This window comes from Bufo gargarizans, chromosome 7, assembly GCF_014858855.1.
Source record: "Bufo gargarizans isolate SCDJY-AF-19 chromosome 7, ASM1485885v1, whole genome shotgun sequence".
Classification (NCBI taxonomy): Eukaryota; Metazoa; Chordata; class Amphibia; order Anura; family Bufonidae; genus Bufo; species Bufo gargarizans.
In genome coordinates, this window is record NC_058086.1 from 116735912 (window position 1) to 116753753 (window position 17842).

Below are 17842 nucleotides of genomic sequence, written 5' to 3' on the forward strand. Positions count from 1 at the left end.
TTGTTTATGGCGGGTGAAACTAGAGTGGGGGATTCTAAAACATCTTCCACATCCTCATTAGTTAAGTCTGGAATTTTAGCTTTCCATCTATCTAATGCTTGAATTGGAATGCCTTTCAGCTTAGCATCTAGGAGATGAGTATATAACACTGATATAAAACCGCGTGGTCCTTGAGAACAGATAACTCCATTCATTGGAAAGGTGGATAGTAAGATTGGGGTATCCCTATAGTGAGTTTGTAGGGCGTGTCTCAATTGCAGGAATCTATAGAACGCCTGTCTAGGGAGCTCGTGCCTGCGGCTCATGGACTCATAGTCGTTGAATACATTATTGCTATATAAATTACCCAATGTGGTAACCCCATGTTCCTTCCAGAACATCCCTTCTCGCATTGTCAGTAGATCAGGGAACATGGGGTTATCCCAGATAGGGGTTTCCAGCAGATCCAGCAGATTCGATCCTACATTGCATAATCTCTTGCAAGCTGTCCAAACCTGAACTGCCACCCTATGAATTGGCAACAGCTTCCGAGAGAACAAACAAGGCTGTTCTAACACAGACCATAAATTAGCAATACCCAAATAATCTGCTAATTGCTTCTCCTGCCTGTATAAAATGCCTCCCGGTGTTACCCAAGATCTGAAATTTCTCAGCTGTCCAGCTAAGTAATATAGGTGCACATCGGGCAAGGACATGCCCCCTTCCTTCTTGAAACGTGTTAGATTGGTTATTGAAAGCTTGGTTCTATTTGCTTCCCAAATGAAGGGGGATAACAGCGAGTTAATGTTCTGAAATAACTTTTTTGGAACCGCATATGGTGCATGCTGTAGAATATATAGACACTTTGGTAGGATAATCAATTTTACCAGATTGATCCTCCCCGACACAAATAAAGGCAGGTTCTGCCATACCCTAAATTTATCCTTACAGTACATTAGGAGTGGCTGAATATTTAGTGTATGAAAGGACGTGACATTTTTGGTAATATGAATACCTAGGTATTTATAGCCTATGCACAATAGGCAGTTCTCCTGAGTTGAACGTGTCCTCTAGTTGATATAGAGGGCAAAGAGTCGATTTGGACCAGTTTATCCGCAATCCTGAGAACCGGCTAAATAGTTTAATTGTACTGATCGCCCTAGGGAGTGTCTGTTTGTGACATAAAGAGAACCATATCATCGGCATACAATCCGACCCTGTCTTCCTGTTCTCCTATTTGGGTGCTGTGATATTGCGGGTCCGTCCTAATACGCATGGCCAATGGCTCTATGGCCAAGGCAAAGAGCAAAGGTGATAGGGGACAACCCTGTCTGGTTCCTCTTCCCAGGCAAAAGCTGTCTGACAGTAACCTATTCAACAGAACACCTGCCTTGGGGCTTTTGTACAGTAATTCAACCCAACGCCTGAATTTGGGTCCAAAACCAAACTTCCTCAGGACCTGAAACAAATATGGCCATTCAACGGAATCAAAAGCCTTTGCTGTGTCTAACGACGCTAGAGCCCGCTTCTCTTGTTTCTGAAGACCAATCTGGGTCACCACCTGTACCCTTCTAATATTATCAGTAGTAGACCTGCCAGGCATAAAACCAGATTGATCTGGATGCACTAGAGTGGTAACTACTTTACCGAGGCGCACGGCCAATATCTTTGCTATAATCTTATAGTCTATGTTTAATAAGGATATCGGACGATATGACCCGCACTCGTCCGATTCCTTGCCAGGTTTTAGTAACACGACTATGGTTGCGTCATACAGTGATGGCGGGAAGTATCTCTTTCGGAACGCCTCATTGTACATTTTTAACAGAAGTGGAGTAATGTGAGCAGAATACTTAACATATACTTCTAGAGGCAGTCCATCCGGACCGGAGGCCTTCCCCCTAGCTAGTTGCGAGATAGCCTCCTGAATTTCCACAGCAGTGGATCTACTCTTCTAATCAACTGACATCCAGTACCTGACCATTAGTATATGTACATATAGAGACTCCTGCATAAACAGCATATATCATCTAACTGGTAATGCAATTGCCGACTACAAATATCTATATGTACACATATAAAGTCTACTGGGATATTATACTTATATACATACTCACATACGCACACATATAACTTAGCTTGCTCCCGAAGTGCTGTTGTTCCAGTGGGTGGCAGGAAGAGAGAGACCCTGCCTCACTCCCAACTTTCACCTATATCTTCCTGTGTCCCAGTCCCCCACCATCCACTCCACCCTGTGACCACCCAAATATCTCCCCCATCTCTTGGTCAAGAGGATGTTGTTCAACTGCCTTAGATATGCTAACAAGGGACACACTGCTACTAGCCATACTGAATGGGTGAATACCACTGGGTCCAATTATTAGGCATATTTGTGTGGTCATCAGGATGAGGTACTGGCTGAAAGCCATATTTCCCTTAACAGATGTTATAAGTTATTAGTTGTAAATTGCTAATTTATGAGTTCTTATACAAAAAAAGCACAAAAATCCAATCCAAAACGGAAGGATCTCACCAATCTTCTCAAGGAAAATGATGAAATTCATCTGGACAAACAAACTGAGGCAGCACCGAGGGTGGACGAGAGAGGCCGGCAGAGGAACCACATGGGCAGTAAGCAGGATGAAAGATATCGCAACCACGATGCAAGGGATGCCAAGTTTCAGCCGGTATCATCCATATCAGGCTCCACAATCAGACAGAGCACCACCACATCGGAGAAAGGATCTGATCCAGGACCAGAGGACTCTAGGACTCGGAGGCAGCTCACAACACCATGGAGCGAGGCAGGAGGAGAGGGAGAGAGCGTGATGTGCCCTGTCCACGTCATCACGTGGACAGGGCAAAATACAAAAGGGAAAGGAAACATTTATCTTCAGTGAAGCACCAGGAACTCAGCCAAGAACCAAACACAAGCGAACCACAAGTCCAACAGAAGCTATAAGCCGCATAGCATAATGGGAGAAACAACAATAAATAGAGAAGGTTAAATGACCACAATAGCAACATCTGGGGATAGAATGTGTGGCAAGAACCAGAAACAACACAGATGTCATTTGATCTAAAAGGAAAACATGTCAGATCAAACCACGTGTTGCCAGTCTCTCAGATCTCCTGCCACCTGTCGCTGGAATGTCTGTGACACACATGCCATGATATGGAATTGTATTGCAATGTAAACAAGAGAGTGGTGAGGGCCATAAGTCACTGAAGTAGTTGAGGATTTATAAGGTTAGTATGTACTTACTGTATGTTATTTTATTACCATACATATTATTACTATAAGAAACATTTTCAGTGTATTATATAAAATACATTAGAATGCATCATTTTAGATAAAAAAAAAAGTAAAAGCACTTTATATCTGTACTTAAAAATGTGTGATGCCAGAGAGCAATGGCATATGAGCTTATCTTCTAGGGCTATGCATAGGGCACAACTCCTCTGTAGGCTTGTCAGTAGGCATTCTTCAAGGTCCCAAAGCCATGGATTTGTTTCTCTCACATATAAAGGATCCTGTAAATGTACAAGATACAAGTGAAGAAATAACTTGTTTTTAAAGAAAATATAGAGATCTCTTGTCTTGTCTACAGAAAGGGAATCTATCTAAATACATTACTTGTGTAGACAGACAGGCACATTGCAAGCGGTCCCTCTCTGTAACACTCATTGGGATATCAGTTCTGAAAAAATGTTGATTCTTTACCTTGTGAATTTTAAATTGCTGCACTGCTCTTAATACATAGACTCCAACGAATGTTCTGTACAACCCCATGCTCCGTCACAAGTAGTTTACATTTCCAAGAAATCAATGTAGCTAGATAAATATCTTGCATACCTATTAGGCCGAATGCACACGACCATGTTTCACGGGCATGAGCGGTTTTTGGTAACACGGTCTGGATTCCTGCTGTGAGCGGGAGCGCACGGCATCATTGGTTGCTATGACGCGTGCGCTTCATGCCGCTGCTGCACTACACTAATACACTTGTACGAGTGCATCACTGTAGTGCAGTGGTTGCATTAAGCGCATGGCGTGATAGCAACCAATGACGCCGTGCGCTCCTGCTCGCAGCAGGAATCCAGACCATGTTACCACGGACCGCTCACGGCCATGTGCATTCGGCCTTACTGACAAGCCATACCTATTTTACTTCCCTGTAATACCTGTGATGAAAGATAACATTCAACAGCGTCTTGTATTAACAGAATTGTAAATACTTGTAATTGTTTGCTAAATATCAAGTTTCCTGTAAGGGTATAGCCACGGTCAGGTTTCTGCATGCAGTTCTGAAGCCAAAATCAGGAGTAAATCATAAAAGGAGAGAATATATAAAGAACAGATACAATTTCTCATCTTTTGTAAATTCACTCCTGGTCTTGGCTTTAAAAACACCATGCAGAAACCTGACCGTGTGGCCATACCCTAACAGTTTTCCAGAACCCTTTTAAAGGGGTATTACGGTTGTTACAAGTTATCCCCTATCCACAGAATAGGATATAACTATTGTATTAGTGGAAGTCCTACTGCTGGGACCCAGATCGACTACGAGAATTTAGGGTCTGTACCCCTTGAATCCCCTGAAATGAACAGAGTGGCCAGTTGGGCACTGCCACTCAATTCATCTCTGTGGGAGTTCCCTAGACAGCTACTGTGCTCAGCTATTTCCAGAACTCCCATAGAAATGAATGAAGCAGCAGTGCCCAACCTGGCGCTCCAACCTGACCTGGCGCTCTATTCATTTCAGGAGATTAGAGGGGTAGGGGTTCCCCATTTTTCATGACTGATGGGGGTCCCAGCAGGAGGACCCCCACCAATCTTATTGTTATACCCTATCCTGTGGATAGGGGATAAACTGTAGCAACTGGAATAACCCTTTAATCCTCTTTCACACAACCTTATCAGACTAAAATACTATTTGTGTTGCTATAGAAAGTAAGGATTTGATGGAAAAGAGAGGTCAAGTTGCTAAACTCTTTAGATACAGATTGTGGCCAGTAAAAGTTGCGAACACAGTCTTGGATGATGTAAACTACAGAGCAAAAAAAGGTGGGTGAATTGGGTGTGTGGCAAAGGTGACCCTGGGATAGAGCCATTCATCTGTGTGTGCAGAACAATATGTCGATTGAATAAAATATATAGATCAAATGAAATAAAAATAAAAACAATATATAAAAAGTTGAAATGAATGTAAAAAGCTAAAAATCACCACTGTTCGTTGGCCATTCCACTTCCCTTCCTCCCCCCTCCTTCCACACCACAAGTAAACTGCTCCTGATGAAGGGACATCTTGTCCTGAAACGCATTGAGCCAGATCTTACACAATAGAATAAAAGAAAGTTGAACAGAAGCTTCCTGTCTGTGGCTGCCTTCATCTTTCACCATCTTGAGGTGATCCTGGCTGGGGGGTATTGGTTTACCGGTGTATTATGCTTATCCAAGTAAACATTCCCCCCCCCCCCCTGAAGTGAGTAGAATCTCAATGTTCATATATACACAGAAGTGTATATATATCTCCAACGACCAGTGGTGATTTTTAACTTTTTACATTCATTTTAACTTTTTATATATTGTTTTTATTTTTTATTTCATTTGATTTATATATTTTATTTGATCTATCTATCTATCTATCTATCTATCTATCTATCTATCTATCTATCTATCTATATATATATTTGATCTATATGGGGATGAGGGATGCTTTAGCGATCTTCTCTGCTAACAAGCAGGCAATTACCGGAAACAAACGTTTCCCTCCCAACAATCGTAAAGCTTATCTGCAGGTCTAATACAGCCCTAAAGTGACAGAAATCGGGTCTGAGCTCACAGGATGCAGACCATACGACCAAAAGGGATAAATCTCCCCCACTAAGTGCAGACTGATGAATGGGAAACTTTTCACTTTGACAACTTTTAGTGCAAGGTTGAATATCTATCTCGAGGAACTCCCAAGCTCAGGAAAGCTTTGGACATTGAACTACTTGTAGTGTTGGGCGAGCATCGCTATGCTTAGCTGAATATCGCGTGTGCTCGAGTCAATGTATTTAAATCTAATGTAGCCTCTATTTCCGAAAAGTTTATGGCCAGATTCGAACTTACAACCTTCTACATTACAGCCCAGAATGTTAACCACTACACTCTAGAGCTGCATGGCCAGTTACTTTAACACCTTAAGGACCAAGCTCATTTTTACCTTAAGGACCAGGCCATTTTTTGCAAATCTGACCAGTGTCACTTTATGTGGTGATAACTTTAAAACGCTTTGACTTATCCAAACATTCTGAGAATGTTTTTTCGGCACATATTGTACTTCATGACACTAGTAAAATGAAATAAAAAAATACATTTTTATTTATAAAAAAATACCAAATTTACCAAAAATAAAGTAAAAAATAGCAAATTTCCAAGTTTCAATTTCTCTACTTGTATAATACATAGTAATACATCCAAACATAGTTATTACTTTACAGTCCCCATATGTCCACTTCATGTTTGCATCATTTTGGGAATGATATTTTATATTTTGGGGATGTTACAAGGCTTAGAAAATTGGAAGCAAATCTTTTTGCTGAACTTTTAAAAAAAACTAATTTTTAGGGACCAGTTCAGGTCTGAAGTCACTTTGTGAGGCTTATATAATAGAAACCACCCAAAAATGACCCCATTCTAGAAACTGCACCCCTCAAGGAATTCAAAACTGATTTTTAAAACTTTGTTAACCCTTTAGGTGTTCCACAAGAATTAATGGAAAATAGAGATACAACTTCAAAATTTCACTTTTTTGGCAGATTTTCCATTTTAATAATTTTTTTCCAGTTACAAAGCAAGGGTTAACAGCCAAACAAGCTCAATATTTATGGCTCTGATTCTGTAGTTTACAGAAACACCTCATATGTGGTCGCAAACCACTGTACGGGCACACGGTAGGACACAGAAGGAAAGGAATGCCATACAGTTTTTGAAAGGCAGATTTTGCTAGACAGTTTTTTTGGACACCATGTCCCATTTGAAGCCCCCCTGATGCACCCCTAGAGTAGAAACTCTATAAAATTTACTCAATCTAAGAAACTACACCCCTCAAGGTATTCAAAACTGATTTTACAAACGTCGTTAACCCTTTAGGTGTTCCACAAGAGTTATTGGCAAATAGAGATGAAATTTCAGAATTTAAATTTTTGGGCAAATTTTCAATTTTACTATTTCAGTTACAAAGCAAGGGTGTCACCACCAGATCTTTGAGAAGTTCTGATAGACGCTCTTCAGTACCTCCTGCATGATCTTCTTTTGTTTTGCTTTTGTTTTGACATCTCTCCTCCCTCTCCCAGCTGTCATCTATTAGCAGTGATTGCCTCCCTATATATCTCCTCCCCATATTGCCTAACCTTGCGTTTTATACAACTTCCTGGAGTGTGCTGATGCTAGAAGCTGTTACTGCTGCATCCACAAGATAAGTCTGTTTCTTTATTTCTGTTTTCCTGTGGGCTTGATCCTAGGTGACCCTGACTCCCTCCGTATTAAGTGTAGGGAGCCGATGGTCATGTCCCCTCACTATTATAGGGTGTTCAGGTGTCATACAGTCGAGGAACGAGGGTATGCAATTTTCTACCATTGAGATTTTTGCATAGGCTGAGCAGTAAGGGAGAGAGCTAGGGCTGTTACAGGGCTTACCCTTTTGTTCCTTAGTTTTGGATCAAGTCAGTCGGATCTTCATTTGTGTCTTCTAGTTTTCTGTAACACCATCCGTGACAAAGGGTTAACAGCCAAACAAAACTCATTATTTATGGCCCTGATTCTGTAGTTCACAGAAACACCCCATATGTGGTTGCAAACTGCTGTACAGGCACACAGCAGGGAGCAGAAGGAAAGGAATGCCATACGGTTTTTGGAAGGCAGATTTTGCTACTCAGTTTTTTTGGACACCATGTCCCATTTGAAGCCCCCCTGATGCACCCCTAGAGTAGAAACTCCAAAAAAGTGACCCCATTTTGGAAACTACGGGATAGGGTGGAAGTTTTGTTGGTACTAGTTTAGGGTACATATGATTTTTGGTTGCTCTATATTACACTTTTTGTGAGGCAAGGTAGCAAGAAATAGCTTTTTTGGCACAGTTTTTTTTTGTTATTTACAACATTCATCTGACAGGTTAGATCATGTGGTATTTTTATAGAGCAGGTTGTCACGGACGCAGCGATACCTAATATGTATAATTTTTATTTATTTATGTAAGTTTTACACAATGATTTCATTTTTTAAACAAAAAAAATATGTTTTAGTGTCTCCATAGTCTGAGAGCCATAGTTTTCTAAAGTAGGGTCTCATTTTTTGTGGGATGAGATGTCGGTTTTATTGGCACTATTTTGGGGTTCATATGGGTTCTATTTTTTTTTTTTTTACGGTGTTCACCTGAGGGGTTAGGTCATGTGATATTTTTATAGAGCCGGTCGATACGGACGAGGCAATACCTAATATGTATACTTTTTTTTATTTATGTAAGTTTTACACAATGATTTCATTTTTGAAACAAAAAAAAATCATAGTTTAGTGTTTCCATAGTCTGAGAGTCATAGATTTTTCAGTTTTGGGGCGATTATCTTGGGTAGGGTATGATTTTTGCGGGATGAGATGACGGTTTGATTGGCGCTATTTTGGGGTGCATATGACTTTTTGATCGCTTGCTATTACACTTTTTGTGATGTAAGGTGACAAAAAAATTGTTTATTTGGCACAGTTTTTATTTTTTATTTTTTACGGTATTCATCTGAGGGGTTAGCTCATGTGATATTATTATAGAGCTGGTCGGTACGGACGCGGCGATACATAAATAAAAAAAAGTATACATATTAGGTAAGTTTTACACAATAATATCATTTTTGAAACAAAAAAAAATCATGTCATAGTGTCCCCATATTTTTTTTGTTTTTTTTGGGCCATTGTCTCATGTAGGGATGAGGTGACGGTTTGATTGGTACTATTTCGGCGTACATGCGGCTTTTTTTTATAACTTTTATTACCTTTTTTGGGAAGTAAGGTGGGCAAAATGTAAATTTCCTGATAGTTTTTTTTTTGTTATGGCGTTCACCGTGCGAGGAAAGTAATTATATAGATCAGGTCGTTACGGACGCGCTGATACCTAATATGTGTAGTGTATTTAATTTTTTTAATTTTTATTCAGTGATAAATGTGTTTTTATTATCTTTATTCACATTTTTTTTACATTTTTTGGACCCAGACCCACTTGGTTCTTGAAAATCCAGTGGGTCTGATGTCTGTATAATACAGTACAATACACCATATAGTGTATTGTCCTGTATTTTACTTACACTGTCTGAACAGATCTATGCCTTTAGCATAGATCTGTTCAGCACCATGGACAGCAGGGTGCCTGAGAAGGCGTCCTGTTGCCATGGGAACCTTCCCCATCTGCCACAACTGAGCAGACGGGGAAGGGGAAGGAGGGGAGCTCCCTCCCTCTGTCCCCCTATCCATCTGGGGGCTGCAAAGGCACAGCAGCCCCCCCGATGGCAGAGGGAGGGAGCTCCCTGGCTTAACCCTTTCCATACTGCGGTCTGTACGGACCGCGGTATGGAAAGGGTGAAACGGCTGACATCGCAGCGATGTCAGCAGTTTATACCAGAGTGTCAGCAATGTGCTGACACTCTGGTATACACCACTGACCACCAATCAATATTCAGGGGGAGGCGGGCGGGGGATCGCGATCCTGCCTGCCGCACTGCCCGCTTCCCGCAACTCCCGCAATGCCCGTAACCCCCCCCCCTGTACACCGCCAACATAACATCATTCAGGGGTGCAGGGGGGGTTAAAAACAATTTATTTTGGCCATTTTAAAGTTTCTGATCCTTGCGGTCAGGGACCGCAGGGATCAGAAACTACAGAAAGTGTTGCAAACCGCAGGTCTGAATTGACCTGCGGTTTGCAGTGATCGCCGATACGGGGGGTCACAGGACCCCGCTAGGCATTGACCCTGGGTGCCTGGTTGTGTGTAATAGCCGGCACTAAGCGCTGTCACCATGTCTGCAGACATGGTGACAGTTTAATGCCAGGACGAGTATACTCGTCCTGGAGCGCTAAGTACCAGTGCTCCAGGACGAGTATACTCGTCCTAGGTCCTGAACGTGTTAAAGGATAACTGTCATATTTTTATTTTATTTGCTAGTTTATTAGAGCTAGGCATGTATACCTGAGTTAGTCTGTCAATAATTGCCAAAAGATGTGCAATTACCTTATAATAACAGCTTTCATTAATGTCTCCTGTCCCTTTCCACTGCACCCTTAAAAGACCGGCTAGGAAGACAGAGGAGCAGTCCTTTACACTGCATGCTGCATACCTAATATGTATACTATTTTTTTTATTTATGTAAGTTTTACACAATTATTTCATTTTTGAAACAAAAAAAAAATCATGTTTTAGTGTCTCCATATTCTGAGAGCCATAGTTTTTTCAGTTTTTGGGCGATTATCTTAGGTAGGGTCTAATTTTTGCGGGATGAGATGACCGGTTGTTTTGCACTATTTTGGGGTGCATATGACTTTTTGATCGCTTGCTATTACACTTTTTGTGATGTAAGGTGACAAAGGTGCTTTATTTTTTTTATTATTTTCTTTACGGTGTTAACCTGAGGGGCTAGGTCATGTGATATTTTTATAGAGCAGGTTATTACAGACGCGACGATACCTAATATGTATACTTTTTTAAATTGACTTAAGTTTTACACAATAACAGCTTTTTTAAAACCCCAAAGAAAGATGTTTTAGTGTCTCCATATTCTGAGCCATAGTTTTATTTTTTTTGGGTGATTGTCTTAGGTGGGGCTCATTTTTTGTGGGATGAGGGGACTGTTAGATTGGTACTATTTTGGTGGGCATACGCCTTTTTGATCACTTGCTGTTGTACTTTTTGTGATGTAAGATGACAAAGCAGTTTTTATTTTTTACGATGTTCATCTGAGGGGTTAGGTCATATGATATGTTTATAGAGCCGGTCGATACGGATGCGGCGATATATACATTTTTTGGGGGGAAAACTTTATTTTTTCAACTTTTTTGTCACTTTATTTTTTGTCCCACTTTGGGAGTTCAACTTTTGGGGGTCTAATTCCCTTTACAATGCATTCCAATACTTCTGTATTGGAATGCATTAGCTGTATGAGTAATACTGTGTGTATTACTCATACAGCTTCCGGCCTGTAAGATCCAGGGGACTGGATCTCACAGACTCGTCAAAGGAAGGCAGCGCCAATGCCTAAGGAAGGCATTGCGCTGACTTCCATGCCATCGGGTCCCCCCTACAGCCGCACCCGGACCAGATTCCTGGCCTCGGTGAGGTAAGAGCCGGTAGTTTTAAGTGTCAGTGGCAGCTAGTGCTGATTGACACTGTTTGTTGTTAGTATGGCTGTAAAGCCGTTCCTGGTCGGCTCTTACTGGGAGTAGCCAAAGTGCTGGGTGGGAGGCTTCTCCCCACGCTCCAGGCTGGGTCTTTTTTGGCCTATATAAACAGGCCCCTAAAGCCTGCTCTGGACTGTGGGTGGAAAACTGCTAAATTGGTGAACATTTTGTTCTATGGACATTGCATGGTATGAACAAACACCAAGACTGTGAACGGTCATTTATGTTTTTCCTTATGTGTGAATGAACACTGAACTGTTTAAGTTAAAGACTTTGTGATTGCCTCTATACTGCGTCCGCTAGCCTGTCTACCAGAGCAAAACCCCACACTAATATATAAATCTAAGTATATGTGTGTGTGGGTATGTCCGCTAAAGGAATCTGCACTATCGCAATTTACAATCACGAAATTTGGCACACAGGTACATCAGATGTCCAGGGAAGGTTTTAGACCAATTCTCAGCTCTCAAGGACGTACCGTTCCCAAGATAGTCTAAAAAAAAACATTAGACAATAGCAGCTTGGTCACATGAGCTCGCAGGTACTCCAGTCTCCACAAACACAGTTTTACTTCAGGTTTCCATAACAACCCAGCCATTTTTCTTTATTGCTATAGGAGAGCTTTAAAGGAAATCTGTCACCAGGATAATTGCTATTTAAGTAAAGCCATGGCCTAATAGCACTTAGTACCTTATTTCCAGATGTGCCTTTGTTCCAGAAATATATGTTTTTATCCTCTGGAAATCCAGTTTATTTGGTATGCAAATGAGCCAGTAAGGTGCCCAAATGGGGCGTCACTCTTGCAGGAAAGAGCCCAGACACGCCCCCTACCACAATGTGTCCACCCTCAAAAGACTTAAAGGGGTTTTCTTATCTCAGACAACGGGGGCATATCACTAAGATATGCCCCCATTGTCTTATAGGTGCAGATCCCACCGCTGGGACCCACACCTATATCGAGAAGGGAGCCCTGAAAGTGGAGGAGAGTGCACTACGCATGCGCATCTGCTCTCCATTCATTTCTATGCGGCCGCCGAAAATAGCCGAGCACTGGCTCGGCTATTGCCATCTGCCCCATAGAAATGAATGGAGAGCAGATGCGCATGCGTAGTGCGCTCTCCTCCACTTTCAGGGCTCCCTTCTCGATATAGGTGTGGGTCCCAGCGGTGGGATCTTCTATGGGAGAGGCGGGTATTAACGCTTGGTGGTAAACGGACCCTAGGAAATCTGGGGTCCTCCAGCCACAGTGCTCCCTGCTCCGCTCTCGATATCAGTGCGGGTCCCAGCGGTGGAGGTCCCTATTTTTTAAGGGGCGGGCACAGTGGAGGAAACTGTTATTAAAGGTGCCTGCACTGTGGAGGTCACTGTTATTAAATGGGCGGGCACTGTGGAGGTCACTGTTATTAAAGGGGCGGGCGCTATGAAGGGCCCTGTTAACGGGGCGGTCACTGTGAAAGTCACTAGTAAAAGGGCGGTCACCGTGAAAGTCACTGTTAAAGGGCGGTCACTGGTAAAGCGGCGCTCACTGGAAAAGTCACTGTTAAAGGGGTGGTTACTGTGAAAGTCACTGTTAAAGGTGCAGTCATTGTGAAAGTCACTGTTAAAAAGGCAGTCACTACTAAAGGGTCGGTCACTGTGAAAGTCACTGTTAAAGGGGCAGTCACTGTAAAAGTCACTGTTATAGGGGAGGTCACTGTGAAAGTCACTGTTAAAAGGGCGGTCACTGTAAAAGTCACTGTTATAGGGGCGGTCACTGTGAAAGTCACTGTTATAGGGGCGGTCACTGTGAAAGTCACTGTTAAAAGGGCGGTCACTGTGAAAGTCACTGTTAAAGGGGCTGTCACTGTTAAAGGGACGGCCACTGTTAATGGGCTGGTCACTGTGAAAGTCACTGTTAAAGGGGCGGTCACTGTGAAAGTCACTGTTAAAGGGGCAGTCACTGTGAAAGTCACTGTTAAAGGGGCAGTCACTGTGAAAGTCACTGTTAAATAGGCAGTCACTGTGAAAGTCACTGTTAAATAGGCAGTCACTTTTAAAGAGGCGGTCACTGTGAAAGTCGCTGTTAAAGGGGCGGTCACTGTGAACATAACTGTTAAAGTTTTCCCCCCAAAAAATTAAAAGTTTCAACAAAATCATCATTTTCCCCAAATAAAGTAAAAAAAAAAAGGGAAAAAAAATGGGTATCGCCGCGTCCTTATCGACTGGCTCTATAAACACATCACATGACCTAACCCCTCAGATGAAAAACGTAAATGAATAAAATGAAAACTGTGCTAAATAAACAATTTTTTTGTCACCTTATATTACAAAAAGTACAACAGCAAGCGATCAAAAAGGCATATGCCCATCAAAATAGTACCAATCTAACCGTCTCCTCATGCTGCAAAAAATAAGCCCCAACCTGAGACAATCGCCAAAAAAATAAAAAATAACTATGGCTCAGAATATGGAGACACTAAAACATAATTTTTCTGTTTTAAAAAAGCTGTTATTGTGTAAAACTTAAATAAATATAAGTATACATATTAGGTATCGCTGCGTCCGTATCGACCGGCTCTATAAATATATCACATAACCTAACCCCTCAGATGAATGCCGTAAAAAATTAAAACTGTGATAAATAAACCACTTTATGTCACCTTACATCACAAAAAGTGTAATAGCAAACGATTAAAAAGTCACACGCACCCCAAAATAGTGCCAATCAAACCGTCATCTCATCCCGCAAAAATCATACCCTACCTAAGATAATCGCCCAAAAATGGAAAAACTATGGCTCTCAGACTATGGAAACACTAAAACATGATTTATTTTGTTTCAAAAATGAAATCATAGTGTAAAACTTACATAAAAAAGTATACATATTAGGTATCGCCGAATCCGTAATAACTTGTTCTATAAAAATATCACATGACCTAACCCCTCAGGTGAATACCATAAAAACGGTGTAAAAAAAGCCATTTTTTGTCACTTTACATTACAGAAAGTGTGATAGCAAGCGATCAAAAAGTAATACACACTGCAAAATAGTGCCAATAACACCGTCATTCTACAAAAATCATACCCTACCAAAGATAATCGACCTAAAAACTGAAAAAACAATGGCTCTCATACCATGGAAACACTAAAACATATTTTTTTTTTGTTTAAAAAATGAAATCATTGTGTAAAACTTACATAAATGAAAAAAAGTATACATATTAGGTATCGCCGCTTCCGTGACAACCTGGTCTATAAAAATACCACATGATCTAATCTGTCAGATGAATGTTGTAAATAGCAAAAAAAAAAAAATGGTGCCAAAAAGAAAGCTATTTCTTGTTACCGTGCCTCACAAAAAGTGTAATATAGAGCAACCAAAAGTCATATGTACCCTAAAATAGTACCAACAAAACTGCCACCCTATCCCGTAGTTTCTAAAATGGGGTCACTTTTTTGGAGTTTCTACTCTCGGGGTGCATCAGGGGGCTTCAAATGGGATATGATGTAAAAAAAACAGTCCAGCATAATAGGCCTTCCAAAAACCGTATGGCATTCCTTTCCTTCTGTGCCCTGCCGTTTGCCTGTACAGTGGTTTATGACCACATATGGGGCGTTTCTGTGAATTACATTATCAGAGCCATAAATGTTGAGTTTTGTTTGGCTGTTAACCCTTGCTTTGTAACTGGAAAAAAAATTATTAAAATGGAAAATCTGCCAAAAATGAAATTTTGAAATTGTATCTCTATTTTCCATTAATTCTTGTGGAACACCTAAAGGGTTAACAACGTTTGTAAAATCCGTTTTGAGTACCTTGAGGGGTATAGTTTCTAGAATGTGGTTTCTAATATGTAAGCCTCACAAAGTGACTTCAATCTGAACTGGTCCTTGAAAAGTGGGTTTTTGAACATTTCTGAAAAATTTCAAGATTTGCTTCTAAACTTCTAAGCCTTGCAACATCCCCAAAAAAATACAATTTAATTCCCAAAATGATCCAAACAGGAAGTAGACATTTGGGAAATAAAGAGTAATAAATATTTTTGTAGGTTTTACTATGTATTATAGAAATACAGGAAATCAAAACTTGAAATTATTGGCAAATTTGGTATTTTTTTTATAAATAAAAATGAGTTTTTTTTTTTACTCCATTTTACCAGTGTCATGAAGTACAATATGTGACAAAAAAAGGATCTCAAAATGGCTTGGAAAAGTCAAAGCGTTTTAAAGTTATCACCACATAAAGTGACACTGGTCTGATTTGCAAAAAATTGCCTGGTCCTTAAGGTGAAAATAAGCCCAGTCCCTAAGGAGTTAAAGGGGCGGCCACTGTGAAAATCACTGCTAAAGGGGCGGTCATTGTGAAAGTCACTGTAAAAGGGGCTGTCACTGTTAAAGGTGCAATTACTGTAAAAGTCACTGTTAAAGGGGCAGTCACTGTGAAAGTCACTGTATAAGGGGCGGTCACTGTGAAAGTCACTTTTAAAGGGCCGGGCACCGTGAAAGTCACTGTTAAAGGGGCGGGCCGGGTCCTTCTGCTAGTCTCATATTATATATATATATATATATATAGATAGATATATATATATATATATATATACACACATATACATACACATACACAGTACAGACCAAAAGTTTGGACACACCTTATTCAAAGAGTTTTCTTTATTTTCATGACTAGGAAAATTGTAGATTTACATTGAAGGCATCAAAACTATGAATTAACACATGTAGAATTATATACATAACAAAAAAGTGTGAAACAACTGAAAATTTGTCATATTCTAGGTTCTTCAAAGTAGCCACCTTTTTCTTTGATTACTGCTTTGCACACTCTTGGCATTCTCTTGATGAGCTTCAAGAGGTAGTCACCTGAAATGGTCTTCCAACAGTCTTGAAGGAGTTCCCAGAGATGCTTAGCACTTGTTGGCCCTTTTGCCTTCACTCTGCGGTCCAGCTCACCCCAAACCATCTCGATTGGGTTCAGGTCCGGTGAATGTGGAGGCCAGGTCATCTGGCGCAGCACCCCATCCCTCTCCTTCATGGTCAAATAGCCCTTACACAGCCTGGAGGTGTGTTTGGGGTCATTGTCCTGTTGAAAAATAATGATGGTCCAACTAAACGCAAAACGGATAGAATAGCATGCCGCTGCAAGATGTTGTGGTAGCCATGCTGGTTCAGTATGCCTTCAATTTTGAATAAATCCCCAACAGTATCACCATCATAGCACCCCCACACCATCACACCTCCTCCTCCATGCTTCCCGGTGGGAACCAGGCATGTACAGTTGTGGCCAAAAGTTTTGAGAATGACACAAATATTAGTTTTCACAAAGTTTGATGCTAAACTGCTTTTTGATCTTTGTTTCAGTTGTTTCTGTGATGTAGTGAAATATAATTACACGCACTTCATACAGTTCAAAGGCTTTTATCGACAATTACATGACATTTATGCAAAGAGTCAGTATTTGCAGTGTTGGCCCTTCTTTTTCAGGACCTCTGGAATTCGACTGGGCATGCTCTCAATCAACTTCTGGGCCAATTCCTGACTGATAGCAACCCATTCTTTCATAATCACTACTTGGAGTTTGTCAGAATTAGTGGGTTTTTGTTTGTCCACCTGCCTCTTGAGGATTGACTACAAGTTCTCAATGGGATTAAGATCTGGGGAGTTTCCAGGCCATGGACCCAAAATATCAACGTTTTGGTCCCCGAGCCACTTAGTTATCACTTTTGCCTTATGGCACGGTGCTCCATCGTGCTGGAAAATGCATTGTTCTTCACCAAACTGTTGTTGGATTGTTGGAAGAAGTTGATGTTGGAGGGTGTTTTACCATTTTGTACCATTCTTTATTCATGGCTGTGTTTTGGGGCAAAATTGTGAGTGAGCCCACTCCCTTGGATGAGAAGCAACCCCACACATGAATGGTCTCAGGATGCTTTACTGTTGGCATGACACAGGACTGATGGTAGCTCTCACCTTTTCTTCTCCGGACAAGCCTTTTTCCTGATCCCCCAAACAATCGGAAAGAGGCTTCATTGAAGAATATGACTTTGCCCCAGTCCTCAGCAGTCCATTCACCATATTTTCTGCAGAAGATCGATCTGTCCCTGATGTTTTTTTGGAGAGAAGTGGCTTCTTTGCTGCCCTTCTTGACACCAGGCCATCTTCCAAAAGTCTTCGCCTCACTGTGCGTGCAGATGCTCTCACACCTGCCTGCTACCGTTCCTGAGCAAGCTCTGCACTGGTGGCACTCCAATCCCGCAGCTGAATCCTCTTTAGGAGATGCTTGCTGGACTTTCTTGGCCACCTGAAGCCTTCTTAACAAGACTTGAACCTCTTTCCTTGAAGTTCTTGATGATCCTATAAATTTTTTTTTTTTTTTTTAATTAGTCTTTATTTGAATTTCACACAAGGAACAAATCCATAAAAATCAAATAAGCACAGATCAACCATTCACAA